The sequence below is a fragment of the Eurosta solidaginis genome, chromosome 4 (genome assembly GCF_040869045.1).
Source record: "Eurosta solidaginis isolate ZX-2024a chromosome 4, ASM4086904v1, whole genome shotgun sequence".
In the NCBI taxonomy this organism is placed as follows: Eukaryota; Metazoa; Arthropoda; class Insecta; order Diptera; family Tephritidae; genus Eurosta; species Eurosta solidaginis.
The window spans coordinates 10,602,242-10,625,396 of record NC_090322.1 but is presented as its reverse complement, the minus strand read 5'-3'; the positions used below and the strand labels follow the sequence as shown (position 1 = coordinate 10,625,396).

The following is a 23,155-nucleotide window of genomic DNA, read 5'->3' as shown; positions in this document are numbered from 1 at the left end:
TTTATTTTAACTGATCTTAATTCTTCCGAAAAGCTGCATATATTTAAATTCTTTAATTTTTAAGGCTCTCATGCTCTGCTAAAGCTCTAAATTCAGAATTAATTTTCTCTATTTTATCAAATGCAGATTTCGGAAACAAGTCCACAACTGAAGGCACAATACGATTTGTTTCACCGCTTAAAATACTTTCTGGTGATAGCTTTGCAGCCCACAACAAAGTTTTATCATTAAAATTTACTTTCTTTAATAAAGTACTACAAAATTGTATATAAAATTGTTTAGCACAGCTCTTAGATATGTGTGCGTCATCTTTGCGAAAAGGTTGTTAGATAGAATAATATCCACATTAACACCGCAGCAGACTTCATCTGGGTTTAAGTGATTTTCGTCTGAATCAATATTTAAAATCCAAATAGGACTGGAGTCTAAAAAAGATTTTTTGTAAAATATACTTTATAAATAGGAATTTGAAAAATTTCAGATATAAGATTAATATTTTGATTACTGCTTTTATTTTCAAATAGGTAAAGATTAAAATAAGACTTGAAGGCATCTCTTTGCTCAAGAATTCTATCTATGACTGCTGGTCTAGAAAGCCACCTTGTGGGGGCGTACTTTAGTATAACATGCATTTCGTACCGAAATGTTCTTGAAAACTCTGAAAGTCTGCCCTCCTTACTGTTACAAAAATGATAGTTTTCGTCTTTTGAAAATTTTGTTGTGAAATACATCACAAGCGGCCATTGAAGCTAAATTTAAAATGTGACAAACACATCCATTAACATGCAGATTTGGAACAACAGAGCAATTGTCGGCAGTGAAACCAATCATTTTTTCGAGTGGTATGGAATGGTCTTTCAAAGATTTAATAATGACATTAAAAGTACCCTCCGTGCTCTATCGGTCAAAGGTATCAAATCTAAAAATCTATCAGTGCACTTTTTATCAAAAATTCGAAACGAAAATTCCAAATTTTTTGATATACATATATGTAATACTCCTATATTGCTAATAAAAAATGCTCGCAATGTGTTTTGAATTCGAAATCAAAACAAGACAGCCTATAAAATTTTTGTGATTGTAGCAGCATAACTGTGACAAGAATTATTGAATAAAAAAAAAAAAAAAAAAGTTTAAATAGCAATATATCGGCCCTCTAATGTTTGGGAATGTACTTGGCCTTTTGTAGAAATATGGGAGTATTTCATATATGCATATATCAGTCGTTTCATCTATTATTAGAGAGTAATAATTCTTCTGAAAAAATGCAATTATGGATTTATAATTTTCTGACCCTGTTATTTAAGTCAGTATTTTCTGTGCTTTAATTCAAAGTTTGTTCAAAATTTTAGAATCAGTTATACTATTTTTCATAGGCATATTTAAATGATCCACAATTTCAAATGGCAAATTGTGCTCGGCAACAAAACAACTTAACTATATATTTTTTTCGAAAAATTTAAAATTGTTTGTACATTCAGAGCTGTTTTGCAAATTACTTGAAGTGTAGTGCGGTATTTTACAAAAATTTACCAAATATATCAATGTAGTACCAACGTACCTTCAGGAAGCGAAATGTACCAAAAAAAGTACAAATGTCCATGATTATCATCACTGGCTTATAACTTTGTTTAATATGTGAGCACAAATATACATACTCACAAACATCATATACACATACATATATACACCCATATACATTTCATGTCATGTATCTTCACCATCATTGCTTGGTCATTCTTCTTTGTATGTTGCTGTTTTTTTGTCTGCATTCTCCCGCCGCGTTGACCTTAATTTGTTGATGTTGACGAAGCGATGAGATGATGAGGCTGATAAGTTCATTGCCTATGGCTGAGAGTTTCTTACTTTTGTTTTTATTTTTATTGCTTTAAATTTGGCTTATTTTTGTTTGACAAGCATGCGCTTTTGTAAATTTTTGTTATTTTGTTAAAATTTGTAATTTTCTTGAAAGTTTAGCTGACAAGAGCAGGTGATGTGAGAAAAGCGCATTGGTATGCAGTTGAAAGAATGCTTGAAACGATTTTTACGTGCTTGAGAAATGAGGTTTGTTGTTACAAATGCTCGACAATGGAAAACTAGAAAAGGGGATAGTGATCTGATTTGGTGTAGAAAATAGTTTTGGAAATAAACAAATTATGAAAGCAGCAAGTTTTGTACCAAATAAACAAGAAATTAAGAAGGGACGTATTCATAAAAATTTAACTTTAGATGCATTTCTGCTAACCTATTATATATATATATTTTTCAATATTTTTTACTCAATTTCCTTGCAGAATATATAAATGACTTATCTAAGACAAAAATATTTAGAGTTAAAATTTTTCCACAAAAATTTGTAATTTTATTTTTACTCTTACAAAAAATATTCTAACACTTTGTATAAGAAAATCTTGCAGAATAGAAGTTTGGAGACATAAACACTAAGAAATAGAAGCTTCTGCTTTTTGATTGCCTTCAAAGAAATTTTTAAGTAGAAAAGTTGTCGAAAAAATGTTTAATTACTTATAAGTGCATAATATGGTAACAAAACATCCACAAATCATCAGCAATTATAAGATATATTTTTGTTATTTAATTTCAGAAAACAAATTTTTTTTTATTTCAAAAACAATTTCGAAAATATCCAAAATCCGAGCACTTTATTTCAAAATTTATTTTTAGAAATTTGAATGAGAATACAAATCGGAAGTGCCACTAATTAAGTAGTTTGAAGTATACCATACCTCGCATTGAATATCTATATAATATAAATTTTTAATCACAACTACCCTTCCCAAGTGGGGCCCGAGCATGACATGGTCTAATGATGGCCAAATGTTTTTTTCATTAATTTCATTTATTTCAGAAAAACTTAAGGGAGTTGTATGAGGAAAGCTAATTTATGTCAAAAATATTTTTAAAAAATTTGGAAACTTTTGAAAATATTCAAGAAAAATTAATTTTTATTTTAGTACTTTTGCAATGAGAACATAAATTTGTAGTGCAACTAATAATAAAGTATAAGCAGGGATATGGGAGGGGGCAGGGTGTTGTGTATAGATACCAATATTTTTTCGTATATACTTTCATTTCAAACAATTTTCAAGAAGCTTTACAAGAGAAACTATTTTATACCAAAAACATTTTCGAAAAAAATCTAATTGCAACAAGGTTTTTTAAGAAACTTCAAAACTTATCTTTGGAATATTTTTAATGATAATATAAATTTGTAGTTTAACCAATTTAGGCTGGTAAAGTTAAGCTCGCAGAGACTTTAGATCTCATATTTGTGATTGTGATGTACATAACTAGCTTGAGTCTTTAAGTAAAGCCCGAGCTCGGTCTAATATAAAGACGATATTCCAGTTTTTTTAAAAATTGTTAAGTAAGTTTGAGGTATCTCATAGCTCGCAGTGATTAGAACTTTTAGTTATTAAGTGGCGCCCGAGCAGGTAACCTATGTAAATATAGTAGATATCGCAAAACTTTTAAGGAATTGAATAAGGAAAACTTATTTACTCCGTTTCTGAAACAATTCCAAAATTCAAGAAGTATTTGAAAATCTTAATTCATTCTTGGTATTTTTACAAATAGAACATCAATTTGTAGCTCAACTAATTTAGTAGAATTTTAATCTAATATTGTTTTGCGCTACAAGGCTCTCCCAGCTCGTTAGTGACGTCCGAGTACGTGTGTGTCACTGCAATCTCTAGAACATGGTTAAAAGAAAGCAATAATGCTGATACCTTAGTTTGGAAACCTTTATACGTTAAACGTGCTCTTAGGATGGAACTTGAGATCGCCTATTTTGGTAACTGTGACCCAGGTTGCCAAAGTAGCTGACCAAAAGCCGGTTTGATGCATAAAATCCCTCTCAGAAAAGGGTTTACGAATGTTCTCACACGTGTTCTAGCGAAAGCCGGCATTTATATAGAATGTGCTCAACAGTCTTTTTGAAAGTTACGCTTTTACAGCTTCTGCAGTGGTCATTATGCGGAATACCAATCTTTTCCGCATGCGTACCTAAACACAATGAACGGTGCAGACCGCTATAAGTTTATGGGTGCCAGATCTTGATCTACTCAGTAGACTCCTTGTCCTTCTGTCATTGTAGTTTGGTCATCTAGCTCTTCAAATTGCACAGCTCGTCGTGCTCTTCCACTTTTGCTCAGCATTGTAAATTAAAAATTTCGAATTTCCCTCTTAACACTCCCTAGGGGTATGCCTACCTTCACGCTGGTTATTCCTTCATTTCCTTCCGAGCCTCTACGTGCCCGCTGATTCGCTATCTCATTTCATTCGATTGCCCTATGACACGGTATCCAGATAACGTGTATTTCTAGATGTCCTTTAGCGCATCTTTAAGTTGTTTGCTTTTTGAAAATAGGCAGTGGCTGATCGCATTAACTTACATAAGTCTGCATATAAAATTTTTAATTGCTTAGGAAAATAGGTACGGAAAATATAAACATTTTTTAATATAAATCGGTATGCAATTTTCTTTAAAACATTCCTATACAAATCCAAAATAAATTCCACTGCGAAAACAATTTTTTCTTTTCTTAAAACTCTTTTATGTCCAGCTTTCGTTGCCATCATAAAACCACCATAGCTTGCGGTATGTTAAAGCCTACTAAAAATGTTTATGAGGCTACTAAAAACAACTTTGCATAAATGTGAAATGAAAAAAAAACACAAAAAAAATTCCTGAAAAATTTCGCATATCTTATTACACTCATTGCGTCACCGCAACTATATAAATACAAACATATAAAAAAAAACCAAATGAACAGCATTTCAAGCGAATACTCATAACAGTAAATGACAAAAAGTTAGACAATAACATACAAGCAAAGCTTTTTTGGAAAATTAAGAAGTGAGGAAATGAAAAAACAAGTAAGGAAGGCTAAGTTCGGGTGTTACCGAACATTACATAACCTACTTTGAGGTCGTTTATAGAAATTTAGATGCTGTCTCCCTTCATAAACTCAGTGTTGCTTTCAACCACGCTACTAGATATGTACACGGTTTAAAGAAATTTTCTCACTTATCTACGTTGAGAAACTCAATTCTTGGATGTGACCTAATAAATTTTATCAATGCGCGTAATTGCATTTTTATGTTTAAATTGCTAGTTTACAAAAAGCCGGGTTATTTGTACGATAAGCTTACGTTTTCCAAAAGCACACGCTCCTCTAATTTTATTCTTCCAAAGTTTAATTATTTAACCTCTTCCAGACTTTTCTTTGTTAACGGCGTTAGGCTATGGAACTCCATTCCACAGTCTTTAAGGAACTCAATGAGAGAAAATAATTTTAAAAATCTTATATTTGACTATTTTAGTGATCATACTGCATAACACAGTTTTTATAAATTTGTCTATTTCATATTTTTAATTTTTATATAAGTATTTTCATATACATAAGTTTTATGTTTGTATTGCGCAATAAAAGATTTTAATCTTAATGTGCTAATGTATTAAAACTAATAACTAATAAATGATGATGATGATGATTACATACTCAGCTGAGAGCTTTGGAGACAAAATAAGGGAAAATCACCATGTAGGAAACTGAACCTAGGGTAACACTGGAATGTGTTTGTATGACATGTGTATCAAATGGAAGGTATTAAAGAGTATTTTAAAAGGGAGTGGGCCATAGTTCTATAGGTGGACGCCATTTCGGGATATCGCCATAAAGGTGGAGCAGGGGTGACTCTAGATTGTGTTTGTACGATATGGGTATCAAATTAAAGGTATTAATGAGGGTTTTAAAAGGGAGTGATCCTTAGTTGTACATCTGAAGGCGTTTTCGAAATATTGACAAAAATGTGGACCAGGGTGACCCAGAACATCATCTGTCGGGTATCGCTAATTTATTTATATATGTAATACTACGAGCAGTATTCTTGCCAAGATTCCAAGGGCTTTTGATTTCGCCCTGCAGAACTTTTTCATTTTATTCTACTTAATATGGTAGGTGTCACACTCATTTTACAAAGTTTTTTCTAAAGTTATATTTTGCGTCAAAAACCAATCCAATTACCATGTTTCATCCCTTTTTTCATATTTAGAATTATGGAATTTTTTTCATTTTTCGTAATTTTCCATATCGAAAAAGTAGGCGGGGTCATATTCGGATTTCGGCCATTTTTTGTGCCAAGATAAAGTGAGTTCAGATAAGTATGTGAACTAAGTTTAGTAAAGATATATCGATTTTTGCTCAAGTTATCGTGTTAAGGGCCGAGCGGAAGGACAGTGTATAAAAACTGGGTGTGGCTTCAACCGATTTCGCCTAATTGCACAGGAAACAATTATCGTCATAGAATCTATGCTCCTACCAAATTTCATAAGGATTGGTTAATTTTTGTTCGACTTATGGCATTAAACGTATTCTAGACAAATTAAATGAAAAAGGGCGGAGCCACGCCCTTTTGGAAATTTTCTTTTATTTTTATATTTTGTTGCACCTTATCATTACTGGAGTTGAATGTTGACATAATTTACTTACATACTGTAAAGATAATCAATTTTTTGTTGAAATTTTACTTAAAAAATTTTTTTTTTAAAAGTGGGCGTGTTCTTCATCTGATTTAGATAATTTTTTTAGTAACGCTCCTGCTAAATTTCATCATTTTATCTTCAACGACTGTCAAATTACGGCTTGAAAACTTTAAAATTACCTTCTTTCAAAAGTGGGCGGTGCCACGCCCATTGTCCAAAACTTTACTAATTTTCTATTCTACGTCATAATTTCAACCCACCTACCAAGTTTCATCGCTTTATCCGTCTTTGGTAATGAATTATCGCACTTTTTGGATTTTTCGAAATTTTCGATATCGAAAAAGTGGGCGTTGTTATAGTCCTATTTCGTTCATTTTAAATAGCGATCTGAGATGAGTGCCCAGGAACCTACGTACCAAATTTCATCAAGATACCTCAAAATTTACTCAAGTTATCGTGTTTACGGACGGACGGACATGGCTAAATAAATTTCTTTTTTCATTTTGATATATAAAAGTCTATATCTATCTCGATTAATTTATGCCGTTACGGATTGCCGTTATGCGAACAAAGTTATTATACTCTGTGAGCTCTGCTCAGCTGAGTATAATGATATTAAAGAATCTGAAAAACAGTTTGGATGCAGTAAAAATTCATAAAAAAGTTTAATGCTATGCTAAAATTAATATATGAGTGTGTATGTATACGAGTGTATGTGTGCACGATGTTGATGTGATGCTATGTATGAGTCTTCTTATATATATGTGTGCATTCACATGTTTTTGTGCGCTATAAAATTCAATGCCGGTAAGCGAGTGAACGGTTGCTTTTGATTACTTTGCTTCTGTTCTTGCTGCTGTTTTGTTTCCTTTTCGCTTTAAGTACATTGTCACTTCCCTAAAAAGTCATTAAAGCAATCAACCGTTAGAAACACTAAATGGTCACCTAATTCGTTAAACGATTAAAGCGTATTTGTTGCTAAGCTGTAGTAATGGTGTTTGGTTTGGTAATGTAATGGTTTTGGTTACTTGGCGAGTGTCATTTCTTTTTTGATAGAGCACCAAAGAACGCACAAAGAGTAACAAATTATAAGCGGTTTAACTTAAACAACAACAAAGACAAATTATAATGATTGCTTTGAATTTTTTACTACACCAAAATTTAAATTTTATTGCTTTCTTTCTTTCTGTTTACTACTTTTTTTTGCAAAAGGTTCTTTCTTCAACAATTTTTTTGTACAAATATGTTTTTGGAAAAAAATACCGAAAAAACATTTTGTTAATACCCAAACTTTGTTTTTTTATCCAAATTATAAATTTTTTAAATAAACTTTGTTTTTATTTGATTTTTGTTTTTGTTGGCCAAAATTTATTTTATCGCAAATTTTTTTGCAAATTATTTTATCTTCTTTATTTTTAATTGTCATTTGGTTTCTGTTAATTTTTTTACAGATTTTGAATTCCGCAAAAATTTTATTTTTTTGAAACATATTTTTACGTGTTATGGCAAAATTTATTTTTTAAAATTTTTTCGAATTTTTATTTGATTTATGCTTTCTAAAATTTTTTTCGAAAACCTTTTATTCTATACTTAGTTTTTGAATTTGTTGTTGATTTACAATCTTTGTTTGCTTATTCTTTTTGTTTCTAATTTTTCTTTTTCCAAAATATGTATGTAAGGGAAAGTTTTTTCACCTATAATTTACCCAAAATTAAAGGACATATTATCTGAATTATTATTTTTTTTTTTTTTCAAATAAAAGAGAAAATAAAAGTTAAATAAACGAAATTCTTTTGGCGGGGTAACGTTTCAAAAATATTCATTTAAGAAATATAAAAATGGCAAAAGTTTAAAAAAACTGCTTTCCCAAATAAGCAGTTGAACGAAATATTGTGCAGAATATTTAAAAATTTCAAACGAACTTAAAAATGAAATTAGCAAAAAAAAAAAAAATAGTTCACTTCCTTGTATTTTTAATGATTATCCTAAAAAATTTCGTTTTTGCTGCTTAACAATCGCCATTAAAACGAGTTCTGCTATTCTTAACTCGTCAAAATACATTGTTGAACAAAAACGAGTACCAAATTCAAAGAAAAACCCGTCAAAGAAAGCCTGTGTCACTGAAAATTGTAATAAAAGTGCCATTGAAGTACCGTACTGTGATTGCGGCGCTGCAACAAGTGATTTCCAGTTTTTTTTTTAATATTTTTTTCTCATTTTTCATTAAGAGTGTTTTTTTTCTCCTTTCTCCCAGCTAAGTAAGTTGAAAAAGGCACTTTGACGAGCAGACCAACATAAATGTGGTAATAAGCAAGTTGTTGTTGCTAGTAATAATAAGTGAGACAGTTAGATATCATTTCATAAGTGTGTGTGTGATATACATAAAAGATACAAAAAAGAGCACTGAAAACGTATACAGCATACATATAAAAAAATTATTTTATTTTTTTTTTGTTTCCATTTTTTTCTTGTTGATAGTCAATGTACTTTGTGACTCTTATACATATCTACTACGAACTTTTGTTGCTATATTTTTGAGGTGTAGCAATTGACAACTTAATGTTGAACAAAAAGGTATCCGGATAATGCTGAAGTTAATAGTTAAACGACAAGCGCCTATTACTTTTAGGGCATTTTCGATTATATTTTCATTGTGTCTGTATGTATGCTTTTGGATTTTGTTGTAATTGGTATTTTAAACACGAAGTTTGAATTAAGAATCATATACAGCTGCTCGACAAAAATATGAGAATACTGCTCTTAGAGCAGAATTGAGAATACTTCTTTTTATTTAATTTAAAGGCAATTTGTAGTGAAAGAAAATATATAAAAATATATATTTTTATTTAGTAATATTATTTATAAAAAAAATTTAAAAATTTCTAAAAGGAAAAGTTAAAAAATTTCTTTTAAAATTTTGTTCAAGTTTCTTTTAAATTTTTTTAAAAAACTTATATTTAAAAAAATATGAATTTAAATTTATAACGTATAAAAATATGTTAAAATATATGCTACATGCTTTATTGGTTTTTATAAAAATAATAAAAAAACGGGGAAAATTACAAAAAAAGAATGAAATAAAAAAATATTTAATTTCAGTTTCTCTTAGAACAAACATAATAATTGAATATTAAATTTTTATAAACCGGTGTCAAGCTCATGAATTCTTAAATTTTTAATTTTTGATAAACTAAAAACATAAATTTAAGGGTTTTGTTATGTACAAATTATATAAGAATATACTTTGTTTTTTATAAAATTGTCTACAAAAATAATTAAAAAAACTTAAAAATTGAAAAAAAGCTAAAAAAATTCTTATTTCTGGTCAAGGTTTTCAATAGGGGCTAGAAAAAAGTTTAGCAAAAACTTTATATTTTAAAAAAAATTTAAATTTATATTGTAGGAAAATATATAAAAGTACATTTTCCATATTATATTAATTTTAATAAAAATAATTAAAAAAAACATTAAAAGATGACAAAAAATAAACATTTGATTGCTTGTTAATATTTTATTAAATTTAAAAAATAATTTTCACAAATAAATTGAAATAAAAAATTTTATAATAACTCTTATAAAAATAACTAAAAAAAGTTAACAATAAAAACAAATTAAATAACTTTTTTTTTAATTTTCAAAATTTTTTAATTAATTTCATAAAAATAATTAAAAAAAAAAATAAAATTTTAAAAACGTTAAATTTATAAAAAATAAGTTTACAATATTATAAAAATTTTTATAACAAAACAAACTAAAAAAATCTTGAATAAAGTTGTAAATTTTACTACTTTTTTTTAATGTATTAAAAAAAGAAATTTAAAAAAAATTTAAATAAAATAAAATATAATGAAACATTTCGTTTGCCTTTGTTGAAACTAACTTAATAAATTTAAAAAGATATTTTCAAAGGTAATTAAAAACAAAAAAATTGTAGTTGAGTGAGTTAGTACATTTTTTTTTAATCAAAACCGCAAAACATTCTTTGAAGTTTTTATGAAAAGTTGAGTTTTTGAAATATTTTCAACCAAATTTTTATACACTCAAGTTTAGATTTTTTAACAATAATTTTGTGGTTGCTTTTTCGGTCTATTTATTTTGGGGATCATGAATTCGAATCGAATTGTTTTTTTTTTTTTAACTGCAAAAAGCATTAATTTTTTTTTATATCTATGTATGTTTGTTTAATGGTGTGTTCTGTTTATACTTATATTTAAGAATTCATGAGCTTTAACACCGGCTTATAATATTTCAATTTCAATTATTATATTTTTTTGAGAGAAACTGAAAAGAAAGAAACATTTACTGGCATATTGCGATGGAACCATTTCGAAAACCGCCAACGTAATCATCACCAGGCAATTTTGTAATGTTATCAAAGGTTTCACCGGGATTCGAACCGTGAATCACATGGTGAAACTGCAGTTGCGTTTAACCACTAGGCTATTCTGTTGGTATTTGTTTTCATGCTTAATTCAGTTTTTCTCATTTCTACACTAACAACACAATTGAGACATTTTGTCTCTATATTAATTTGTGTGCCATGTACATTTGTTTTTTTAAAGTTCTTCTTCGTTGCGATTAAATTTTTATAAGCCGGTGTTAAAGCTCATGAATTCTTAAATTTTTTATATCTATATTTTTTTTGTCTTCTATTTCAATTTGTTTTTTAATATTTTCAAATAAAATTTTTGTAATTAAAATCTTTTAAAAATTTAATTTTCATATTTTATTATCATTTTTTCGAAACTTTTTTTTGATAATGAAAAGAAGAGAAAGAAATATTTAAAATAAACATTTTTCGACTTCAATTTCAATTTGGGTTTAGTTGATTTCAAAAAAAAAAATTTTGATATTCGATTTGTCCATTAAATTTATTTTCCACTTTTTTACTGTTATTTGGACTTTATTTTTTGGTTTTGAAAATTTGTCTTCTAATTTTTAAGTTCAAATATTTTTTTTTATTTAATATTTTGGGAAAAATTTAAATAACGACAGCCGTTTCGATTATACCTTGTAAATCTCTTCAAAGCCTTTTCTGCCGGGAGTGGGATTTGAACCCACACTCCTACGATGGTTGAAGTGTTACAAACGTATTCAGCCACGTTATGCATTAGTTGTTGTAAACTTTATCCCAATTGCCTTCCTTGCATATTTTATACTTTTGCACAGTACATACTTTGTATGTAATCATGTGTCAAAGATATGCTTGTTGTTGCGGCGGTTTCAAAGGAACTAGTTTTTGCTTTTTATATTATATATTCTTTTAATTTTTCAAAAACTTGTTTATCTTACTAAAGTCACTTGCTGTTTTTTAGTTTTTTCACTTAAGTTTATTGCTAAAATATAAAAATTCATAAATTTTTCGTGTTTCCATTTTTTTGTGAAAAATTATTAATATTCTTTTTTTGATAACCAAAAATGGAAAGCAATTACATAACACGCCTTATAGAACTACATTTTACTAATTTAGTAGGCGCATTCGAGGCGCGTATGGAACCATATAACACACATACCTACAAGCATAAATATATCCTAAGACCATTGCATTTATAAATTATGTAGTGATTACAAAAAAAACATCAAATACCACAAAAATATTACAACAATGAAAGCCACGAGCAAACAAAACCTACAAATTAAGTCAACAATTCAAAAGACTTAGGAAACGAACTTGCACGCATGCCTGCCATATTTTGCTGCAGGTGCATATGAATATTTATTATGCAATATTTGTAGTACATACAACTAATAAGCAAAGATAGTAGTGGTGTGTGTGTGCACAGAAAAATTTTAATAGTACGCTTTTGTTTTTGTTTTTTAATTTTTTAAATTTATAACATGATTGGTGGTGCTGCTTAAGTTGTAGATTGCTTTTTCTTGCTTTTGCCGCTGCGTATAAAGTGACGCACAATACATCGAGTTAATTGTTTTGGTTTGCATCAAACTATTTTATTTATGTATGCATTCGCTTTAATTGTAATAACAATGCCGCTGGCTTACAGCGGATAAACGCTAATGAATGGCTTTATATAGAAGCAACAAAAGTTTGATGTAAGACATCGATTTTGGAAGTTGGTGTGGGGAAAATTCTAGAGCATATTTCCTTAGGCTGGTAATTAAAAAAATTTTAAATAAATTTAAGCTTTTTAGTAGAAGCTAACATGAATTTTGAGATCGATTAATAATATACTTTTTTTTATATACCTAAAATTAAAATAGAAATATTGAAAACTGTTTTGGACTTCATTAAAGAAATTTTCTTATGGTAGAAATTTGGTTCAATTAGCAGACATTTTTTCTAAGCGGGGTCGCCCCTCGGTAGTGTTTGGCAAGTACTCCAAGTGTATTTTGCCATGAAAAGTTCTCAGTGAAAACTCATCAGCCTTGCAGATGCCGATCGTTTATTTAGAACTTTGGTTCCAAACAAAAAGTTTTCGTTTCAGCAACAATATCACTGCAAACTACTACCAAGTGCACTTGAAATCGGTTAAAGAGCTTCAAGTTATTTCAAATTAAAATTCCCTTCTCATATTTTTTCTCTATATAACTTTAGGAATGGGTGAATTGTGCGCCCCATCAAGTAAGCTCATATGCATAGCCCAATGCGAGTAGCTAATTGCAAGTTTCTAGAGAAAAACTAACTCCAACGTTTATTTCATACAATACCAGCTAAAAGCCCTTCAAGAATTAAACAAGTACGCTAGTAGTAAATTTTTCTTTCATATTCTGTATTCGTATAACTCTTTATCTTTTTACTACTATGAAAGCAAAAAGAAACATGCACATTACCTTGACTAATTTGATTATAATGCCTTCATTTGTTTAAATACCTAGCAAAAAAACTAGAATGTAACCAATGTACTTATATATATGTATATATAGGAATGGTCTTATGTATATGTATGAGCAAACGTTAAAAATAGTTTGTGGGGTAGAAGAACTACAATAGGTCAATGCATTCAGTAGGTACTTATTAGAAACACTAGGCTCATAATTCTTTAAATTTAAATACAAAATAAGACAGATAGTACAAGTATGTGAAGCATATCAAATGTGAAGTGATGATATACAGACCAATCTAAAAATTTCTTCCCAACGGAATTTCTTCTCACATGTATTTAATTTTGTATAAAGGCGAGGCAAGGGTAACCCGGTAAGGCTATTTAAAATTACACTGATAAAGTTGGTAATGCCCTATATACCTACACCAGCGGCTTAGGGGGCTTAGAATATACCCGTCGTAGGTATGCCTGTCGTAAGAGGCGACTAAAATACCAAACTGATTAAAGGGGGAAGGTTTCATGTGGTCATACCAAATCGTTCCCGAGATGGTCGCCTTTATGGTGCTTGCTACCGGAACGTACCGGATATGCATCCGGCAAAGGACCATCAACATCGATAACAATCCCCAAGGCCTTCGGGGAGTGTCCCTATTGCTACAACAACAACAGCAGTTCCAAACTAAAACGCAATAAGTGTACCTTTAACTTTTTTGGGATATCGATGAGATTTAGCTTCACTTTCTAAAATCTATGTAATAATCTTAAAGAGAAGTAAAAAAAGTGAAAAATTAGCCATTCTAAAACATTCCTTATCAAATACGTTTCATAGCAAAAAGCAATAATTTCATACAATTTTTAAACTTTTTGAGCTGAAAATTTTATTTTATTTACAAGAGTGAGTGCAATTGTCATAAGTGGAAAATGCCTTCCAACGATTAGCTCTTTGATGGATCGCGCGCTGCGGAATATTCTTACCTGGGCATCTAATGTCGGGTTGACAGCCAACGCAGAGAAGACGGATATGGTCTTGTTTACTGAGAGGTACAAGGTACTAAATTGTACCAGGCCTAAGTAAGGAGGGGTGACCCTTGCACAAAATATCTAGGAACGTGAAGGAAACGGTGAAGAAGGCCTCGACGGCACTTTATGCATGTAAACGAATGCTGGGGTGTACGCGAGGCTTTTCGCCCTCTCTTTCTCATTGGGTATTTACAGCGATTGTAAATCCTATTCTATACTATGGACTTCTTGTTTGGTGGAAAGCCACACAAAGAAGGACCTTCCTCAAAAAATTAGCGAGGGTATGCAGGCTTTCAATGCTTAGCATTACCAGATCCCTGAAAACAACCCCAACGTCTGCACTGTATACCATTCTGCACATTCCACCTATAGACTAGGTAGCAAAGAACATAGCGTTAACAACTGCATCGACGTTCAGTGCCTCGGCGCAGCTTGAGCGCAGACCATACGGCCATAGTAGTATAGCGTCATCAATTACAGGATGAACAGACTACCTGATTCCCTATCTGCGCTGTGCGATGGGGCACCTAAAGCCACAATAGAGGTGGATGGTTGGCGCGAGGGTGCTCAAATCGCGGACGAGTTAACTTTTATATTGACTGCCAAGCAGCAACTAAAGCAATAATCTCGCATAGCACAGCATATTAAAGTGTGTTAGAGTGTAAGCAATCCCTGGAAAGAATCGGGACAGGGAAAAGCATGCATCCATATTGGTTCCCTGGCAATATAGGAATAGATGGGAATGAAAAACGGATGAACTAGTTAAAAAGGGCGCATCCCATGAAGCTTGTTCTGTAGACGTCCCAATTAGATTGGGCGAGATTGAAAGAAAAGGGTCCAAGCACGGGGTTGTAAAGTGTCGAAGATTATGTGTATGTCTTACAACCTTACTCTAACAAAGTTGCATCTATCATTAAAAAGAGAGGACTGTAGACTCATGACGTGTATTCTGACTGGGCGCTGCCTTCTGGCGTCACATGCCTTTAAACTAGGTTTGGTTAGTGATAGCAGATGTAGGAAGTGCGGGTTGGAGGAAGAAACGGTCGAGCATGTTTTGTGCTTGTGCTTTGCGCTCGCCAGACTAAGACTGCAGCTATTAGGAATGATACAGTGATCAGAGATGGAAGCAGCAAGTGGCATAGATCCTATAAAGCATTTGGTATTTGCCAAGAGGACGGAGTTATTTTATAACATAGGTCCTCGTTTTTGATAGGTTTTTTTTGCTTGGTCGTTAGATAAACTTTTGGTAACACTACGGACTCATTCAGTCTATGTGAGGTCGTCATGGACCGGTCAGTTCAACCAAACCTAACCTATCTGAATGAGTATGATTCGCTGAGTGCTGGTATACTCTTTAAGGATGATTTTAAGAGTACTTTAAGAGCATTTAAGGAGCACACAAGTACTCAACAACTAATCCTTAAGCGTATGAAACATCTGGTCCTTGGCCAGAATCGCCGACTTCAGTTCGAAATACTCCTGCAGAGTATTTAGCGGAACATCTAAGGGCGAGCTCTTTTGAAATCTCATAAAATTGCACAATGAACTACTCCCAAGCAAAACTAGAGCTGGGCCATGTACTTCATATTTGGTACTAATACGTCAAAAATTGTACACATGGTTCAACCATTTTTTTCAGGGTCGCTGAATCGATGGTACCAAAATATCTATTCTAAAGACAGCAATATTGTTCACACCAAAATGCACAAAATGCAATCACTTTCAAACCAAAGCGCAATATATAAATTTTTATAGACCAAAACGCAATAACTAGAAACCAATATCTGCCTAAACTTCAGAACTAGTGATCCGATAAGTGTGATTTTTTTGACTGTATGTGTATAACATCGTAAATTTCACTTAAAAAATTTGGCTCTATTCAAGACTGGGCAGTTCTTCTTATTTATCTTGCGGTTTGGTTTGGAACTTTTCATATTCTTTAAGCAATGAAATGAAAAATATTAAAAATAAATTGTTTAGTTAAAAAGGATCGAATAAACTAAAGATATCAGTTTCATCATAAAATTTGCATTAGAATTTGTTTCGCATGTCCAACAGATTTGATATGTAGTCAAAAAAGGGAGTCTCTAGAAAAATTCTGCAGTCTCTAATAAAAGAGCCATTGCCTTGGTTATACTTTTGTTCTAATTCGTAACTAAATTAAATTTTACCTTAATAAAAAGAGAAACAATTTTTACTAATAACAGTGGCAGCCACAAAGGACTGATAGCAAGGCGCGAACTCAGTAGTTTTCGAGGAGTCGCTGAGTATATTCCCACCATGGCGAGTTTCTAAGAAAAAATGCATCTGCAGTAGGGACTAGGCATTGTTAAAGCATAAGATAATTATGATTAATAAAATGTTGAAACTTCTTTCATTTCAACTTAAAAATTTAACTACGCTATGAACAACATTTTGTTCACGAAAGGTGTTTTTATCCTACACTTAAGCCTTAAAGTTTACTTGAGAAAACAATATTCATTTTCACAATATAATTAAAGGCTCCCTGAAGTAGGTGCATTAAGCAATGAAACGCGTATTAGAACAAAGCAAAACTTTGTTTTTGAATCAACTCCAGCTGACAGAGAGGTTATTAATGATACATATTATTTGTTTAAACTTATGAATTTTCAGCTAGCTTTTCGGGAGCTGAGCGTTGAACTCGAGTCTCCAACATTCATATCAGTGCAAGCCTTTTTTAGCTGCTACGCCATATGAATGCTAAAAAAGGCTTGCACTGATATGAATGTTGGAGACTCGAGTTCAACGCTCAGCTCCCGAAAAGCTAGCTGATGAAGAAGTGAAATTCAGAAACATGTCCTAGTAACCATCGCCGTTTGTAAACTTACAATTTTTCTCTAATATCAATTACAAAAACCATTGTATAAAGCAATATGAGCAAAGCTCGCTAATTAAATACTTATGAATTTTGTTTATACATTTTTTCCTGCTTGCCATTTGTTTTTTTTCATGCTCTTTTCAATCAAAAAATTTTCAAAATTTTTTATTTGTTTAGTTTTTGGTTTCAAGTTTATGTATTTTATGTTTAATAAGTAGTTATTATATTTCATATTAGTTTGTTTTATTCCTTATATTATTACTAAACGCAATATTTTAAAATATATAGTGCGTTATTTAATTATTTTTTTTGTTTTATGTTATTTTAATTGTATTTTCTTAAAAAAATTTTTTTTTAATTAATAATTTTAAAATTTTTTTTTTAACTTTATATTTTAAAATAAACAAGACCTTCTAATTTTATTTTAAATAAGAGCTTCTAGTTTTATTTTGTATGCAATTCTGAACTGTATTTTGTTTTAAATATTGTTTTTTTTTTATTGGCTTCTCCAAGTTTGTTTAGTTTTTAAAAAATTTTATATTAATATCTCTACTCTTCTAATTTAATTTATTTCATTATTTCTGTTCTAGTTTTAATTTTAAAGTTATTTTTTTTTTTTGCTTACACGATGTTATATACTTTTAGTTTATTTTATTTTATTTTATTTTATTTTATTTTATTTAATCTTTATAAAAAATTAGTTATTTTATTTTATTTAATCTATCATATTATTTGTATTGTATTTACTTCAGTAATAAGAATTTTTAAAATTATTTAGTTAACTTTATGTTTTATTAACAATTTCTGTTAACTCATTTTGAATGCAACTTTCAATTGCATTTTTTTTAAATTTAATTTTTTCAAATATTATTTTAAAAAATTTTTAATTTTTTAAATTGTTTTAATTAGTAGTTATTCTATTCTATTTGGCTTTATTTTTTATTTGTTTTCTAATTGATAAATTTTTGTATTATTTTGTCGACTGGTTTGCAAATTTTTTTGCTTTATTTGTTTTTATATTTTTACTCAAATTGTTTTTGTTTGCCAATTTTTTTTTAATTAGTTCTTATTCTATTAACTTTTTATATATGTTATTATTTCTTTTCTACGCTATGTTTTTTAAATTATAAAATTTTTTTTAGCCGCCACTTTTTGAACTATTTTGTTTAATGTTCTTTTTTTAATTATTCGTTTATCAATTAAATTTTATTACTTTTTCATTCACTATTGATTTTTTAAACTATTCTATTTTTGTTTTTTTTTATGTTCTTTCGAATTATATTTTAAATTTTTCATTTTTAAAATTTATTTATTTTAATATTTTATTTTTCACATTAGTGATTTTATTTTCGTTTTTTTACTATTATTTCATAGTTTTATTTTCATTTTTTTTTAGATTATATTTGACAGTTTTTTTTTTATATATTACTAATATTTTTTTATTAATTATTTTACATTGTTTCTTAATATTTTAAGTATTAGTTCATTTGTTTAGCTTTAATTTGTTTTAGTTATTTTTATCTTTTTTTTCATTGGTAATTTAAGAGCTTATTAATTTTTATACTCAGCTGAGCAGAGCTAACAGAGTATATTAATTTTGTTCGCATAACGGTACCCCGTAATGGCATAAAATAATCGGGATAGATATAGACTTCTATATATCAAAATGATCTGGGCGAAAAAAGAAATTCATTTAGTCATGTCCGTCCGTCTGTCCGCAAACACGATAACTTGCGTAAATTTTGAGGTATCTTAATGAAATTTGGTATGTCAGTTCCTGGTCTCTCATCTCAGATCGCTATTTCAAATGAACGAAATCGAACTATAACCACGCTCACTTTTTCGATATAGAAAATTTCGAAAAACCGAAAAAGTGCGATAATTCATTACCAAAGACGGATAAAGCGATGAAACTTGGTGAGTGGGTTGACCTTATGACGCAGAATAGGAAATTACTAAAATTTTGGACCATGCGCGTGGCATCGCCCACTTTTAAAAGAAGGTAATATAACATTTTTGCAAGCTGTAAGTTGGCAGCTGAGTATGTAATGTTCGGTTACACCCGAACTTAGCCTTCCTTATTTGTTTTTTATTGTTTTAAAATAGTTTTTTAAATTGTATGTAACTTGTTTTTTTTTATCTTTTTTATCATAAAAGTTTTTTGAAGGTAGTTCTTTGCTCTTAAATTATAATACATTTTTTTTAAAACTGTAATTTTTTAAGTTGGTCTCTTTTAAAAATGTTTTTTTTTTTTTAATGGCCGGTTTTATTTGTTTTGTGTTCCCTTTGCAGAGTTTTATAATGTTTTTTTTTTATTTGCTTTATATGTTTGCCCTTTAATCGCTTTATAGTTATATTTCTTTACAAAATTTTTGAAGTATATAGCATATTTTTTTTTTATATTTCTAGTTGTTTAATTACTGTTTATTTATCTTAATTTATCAATAGGTAATCTTTTTGGTTAAGTGCAACTTGCATAAATTTTTAAAAATAATTTTAACCGTTTCGTTTTATTTAATTTTAAATTGTTTTTTTTTTTTAACTGGGAGTTTTTCAGTCTATTTTGTTATTTTTTTTTGTATATGTTTCTTAAAGATATATTTTTAGTGTTTTAGTTTTTATTTATTTTTTTGTATTTTTGCTATCTTATTTTATTACGTAAATTTTTTATTTACAACATTTGCATTTTCTACTTTGCAATATTTTTGTTAAAATAATATTCTCAAAACTATGTTTCTCTTATAATTTAGAATTTTTTTTGAGAAATGCTTTTTCGTATGACTTTTTTGTTTCAGTTTCACAGTTCACTTTTTTACTTCTCAAGGGTCCATATTCTTTTGAATTTTACTTCGCCTTCTGCGAAGTCTTATTTTCCAAATTTATTGCGCAAGATTTGTCTTGCTTATTTGAACATACCTTTATTCACTTTAACTCCAAACGGCACGGTTGATGTGGATATTGAACTGAATGATGACTTCCAAAAAAGTATTTGCGAAATTCAACAGTTTTCTCAAGGTTACAGCAAGATTTGTTTTTTTTTTAATAAAATTTTTCAAAATTTTGTTAGCACTTAGAAATTTCAAAAATATTTTGCTCAAGTTAAGCTCATTTCATATATATTTTTTTTAAAGGACGCAACACTTTTACGTGGTGATATCTTTGTTGGGTATAGATACTGCTTTTTCTTCTTGTTTTTGAGATTTTTCTGTATTTTTGTGTTTCTTTTCTTCTCAGAATAACTAAGTGCACATTTTTGTAAGGGTAAAGTTAAGGTATAGCACAAAACGAAATTTGCATTCATACACTTAAGGCTGCTATATATTTGGAAAACACATCTGAAGAGTCTGCACATATGAGGAGGGTTCAATTTATTTTATGCTTAAAGTCAGTTTGATTGTTTGGTACGAGTTTTGTCACAAAATAGCGCACTTTCACACCAAATAAGTTTTAAAATTGTGTTTTCGTTTTCTTTTTTTATTTTCAAATATCTAACCAATTGCTTTTTTTAATCTTATTTTATGTTCCTCTGCACTTTTTTTTTGGAAAATCTTTCTCTTCTTAAACACTGAAATTTTGTTCTGGTGTGGACTGTGCAGCGAAATTTTTCGAGCGTTGTTACCACATCAATTGCATCATGGGCAATGACTTTGAACCTGTAAATTTGCCTCTTTTATGCTTTCTTCAAAGGTCTCCAAACGACGACGACATATGAAAGCCAGCAAACGTCAGTTCATCAGGCAACAGCAGCAAGTGAGTTGGCCCCAAAATAGCAAAATTGAGCTAAACAACAACAGCATAAAACACTTGAATGATGAAGTGAAAAAAGCAGCGGTAGCAGTAGAAGATAGAGGCATACAGAGAGCTACGCTGAAGATAATTTAGTAGAAAAAATTGTTTTAATTCTTGCTTGCTGACAAGGAGAAAGCAATAGAAGCACACAACTTTCCGTAAGCAGTAAGAGCTGAGGAGTACTAAGCAAAGAAAAACGCGCATCACAGTCACAAAACAGAGTGCAGAACTCTACAAGCGTTGAGAGAGCGAAATGCTTGATTTGTTGCAAGAAAGTTTCTAGCAGCTTAAGCTTAATGCCAAAGAAATTGCGGAGTTTGTACAGCAACAGCTTAGAAACGGACAAACATACATATATGCGTACAGTTTTACATATTAAAATACCTACATACAAGCTGAGAATAAGTAGAGTGAAATAAAAATTGTGCGACCGGTATCGCAGTAATATTCAAGAACAGAGCGCGTGATATGCTGCGATGGAGCACTTTTGTGTAGTGAGTAGTAGCTGAAATTCATTGTGAGAGAGAGCAAGAAAAAAGGCAATTGAGAATTGAAGTTAGAGAAAAGCACAATAGCCAAAATATACATTAGTCTCCAAGTAAACTTAAGCAATGTAGACTTGCAGCATAAAGTTAAAGAGCGCAGTGAGTAGCCAAAAAATGCGTTCTAGCTCTCATTTATCGCTCATTTACTCTCGCGCTCTGTATCGTCATTGAACTTGAACTGCAGGCGCACACTACTGGACTCGTAACTGATCTTAACTTTGTGTGAGACGCCAGAAAAGCCTTCAATGTTACTCCGCTGACAAGATCAAGGTTACTCCGTTAGATCCAGTAAAGAATCGTCCAAATGTTGTATGTTGTCTCTTACCACCAGCGTTGTGCACTCAACAGCGTGCAGTTCAATAATGTGTGTAGAGTTTTGTTTCGCTGCTGTTAAATAAACCGGTTGCATTCAAGCAGCATTTTTATGCGCGACTGTTGTGGTTTGAGCTGGTAGCAGCAGTGCAGATGGCATTTGTTGCTGGCAATTATTGTTGGCAACATATTTGATGGAAAGTCAGTGATGATGTGTGTGTGTCACTTATGAATACACTATGCCAAGAAAAAAGTTGTCTTATCAAATGAAAAGACTTAAGAAACAAGCGTGCTGCTTATTTTTTTCCGTTTTGTCTTAAATATGAAATTTTGTAACCAGAGATCTCCAAAACTTGTTTTACAGAAATTCATTTTACGATGACAGTGCACTTTATAATCGCACAATAAAAATTCCACCCAGCAGCATGGACCCCAACAGTGGGTGGTAAATATTGCAAATGATCTGAATATATCTTTTTTATCGCGCTAATTGCTGAAGGTCATATTTTGTTTTTTGAGTCATTGCATTGCTCCTATTATTAGCCTAATCATGCTACCGCAACATCAAGTATTGATTAACGCCTTACTTGCTAATTGGTCATCTAGTTTCCCTTATATTAAAGTGCCCGCAATACATATTTATGAAACGCTATATCGTCTTGCTGATTTCATGGCCAATTACTCATAAGAAAATCTAAGCAGCTTCGATGTTATCTTTTGGAGCTCGACAAAACCCTTTGGACATCCAAAAGGATGGCTTCCCTATTACCAGGGTTTTATATACCAATGATGCATCTCGCATAATGAAAGATTCGTATGGCAATGCGCCTGCTATATCAGTGATTCGCGTGGCCGAGAGTGTTGCTAAAAATCCTTAAGCGGGCATTTAGATCTGTTCGCGAAAAAGAAAAATGTGGAGTCTCCGATTTCCAATACTTCTTACCTTTTGAAATCAAGACCAATCTATTACCGATATCATGAGATCCATACTTATATACGCAAAGATAGCGCGTAGTTAACGGGCGCACTCTGTCATGCCAAACGCACGCGCTTAAGATAACCCTGGATGTTCGCATTCCTGCGATTGCAACAGGGTTAGCATGATGCGGGAGGCAGTATGTCCAAGGTTGTATCTTTACAGTTAGTCCATGTTAAGAAATAATATCAGACCACCCTATCGCCACCCTTGAACTTTGACAGGTACATTGAGATGTGATTCCCATCGAGTAAAGACTGCGGCGGTTATTAATACCTTCCAACCTCAAGTAGTCTGTATCGATAGAGACTTTGGAGTATGCATATGCTCTGCCTATACTCATAGAAGAAATCAATTTTGATGTCAAATTTAGGTTACAAGTGCAGC

General features: G+C 30.7%; 1 protein-coding gene across 1 annotated transcript in view; it reads right to left on the bottom strand.

Annotated features, from left to right (window-relative positions):
* tyn (trynity) overlaps positions 1-20,772 on the bottom strand; it is a 118,721-nt gene extending 97,949 nt beyond the window's left edge. Inside the window, exon 1 of the mRNA XM_067780047.1 lies at positions 20,063-20,772. The gene's annotated coding sequence lies outside the window, so the exon portion shown is untranslated. The remainder of the gene's footprint in view (positions 1-20,062) is intronic.
* Between the last annotated feature and the right edge of the window lie 2,383 nt (positions 20,773-23,155).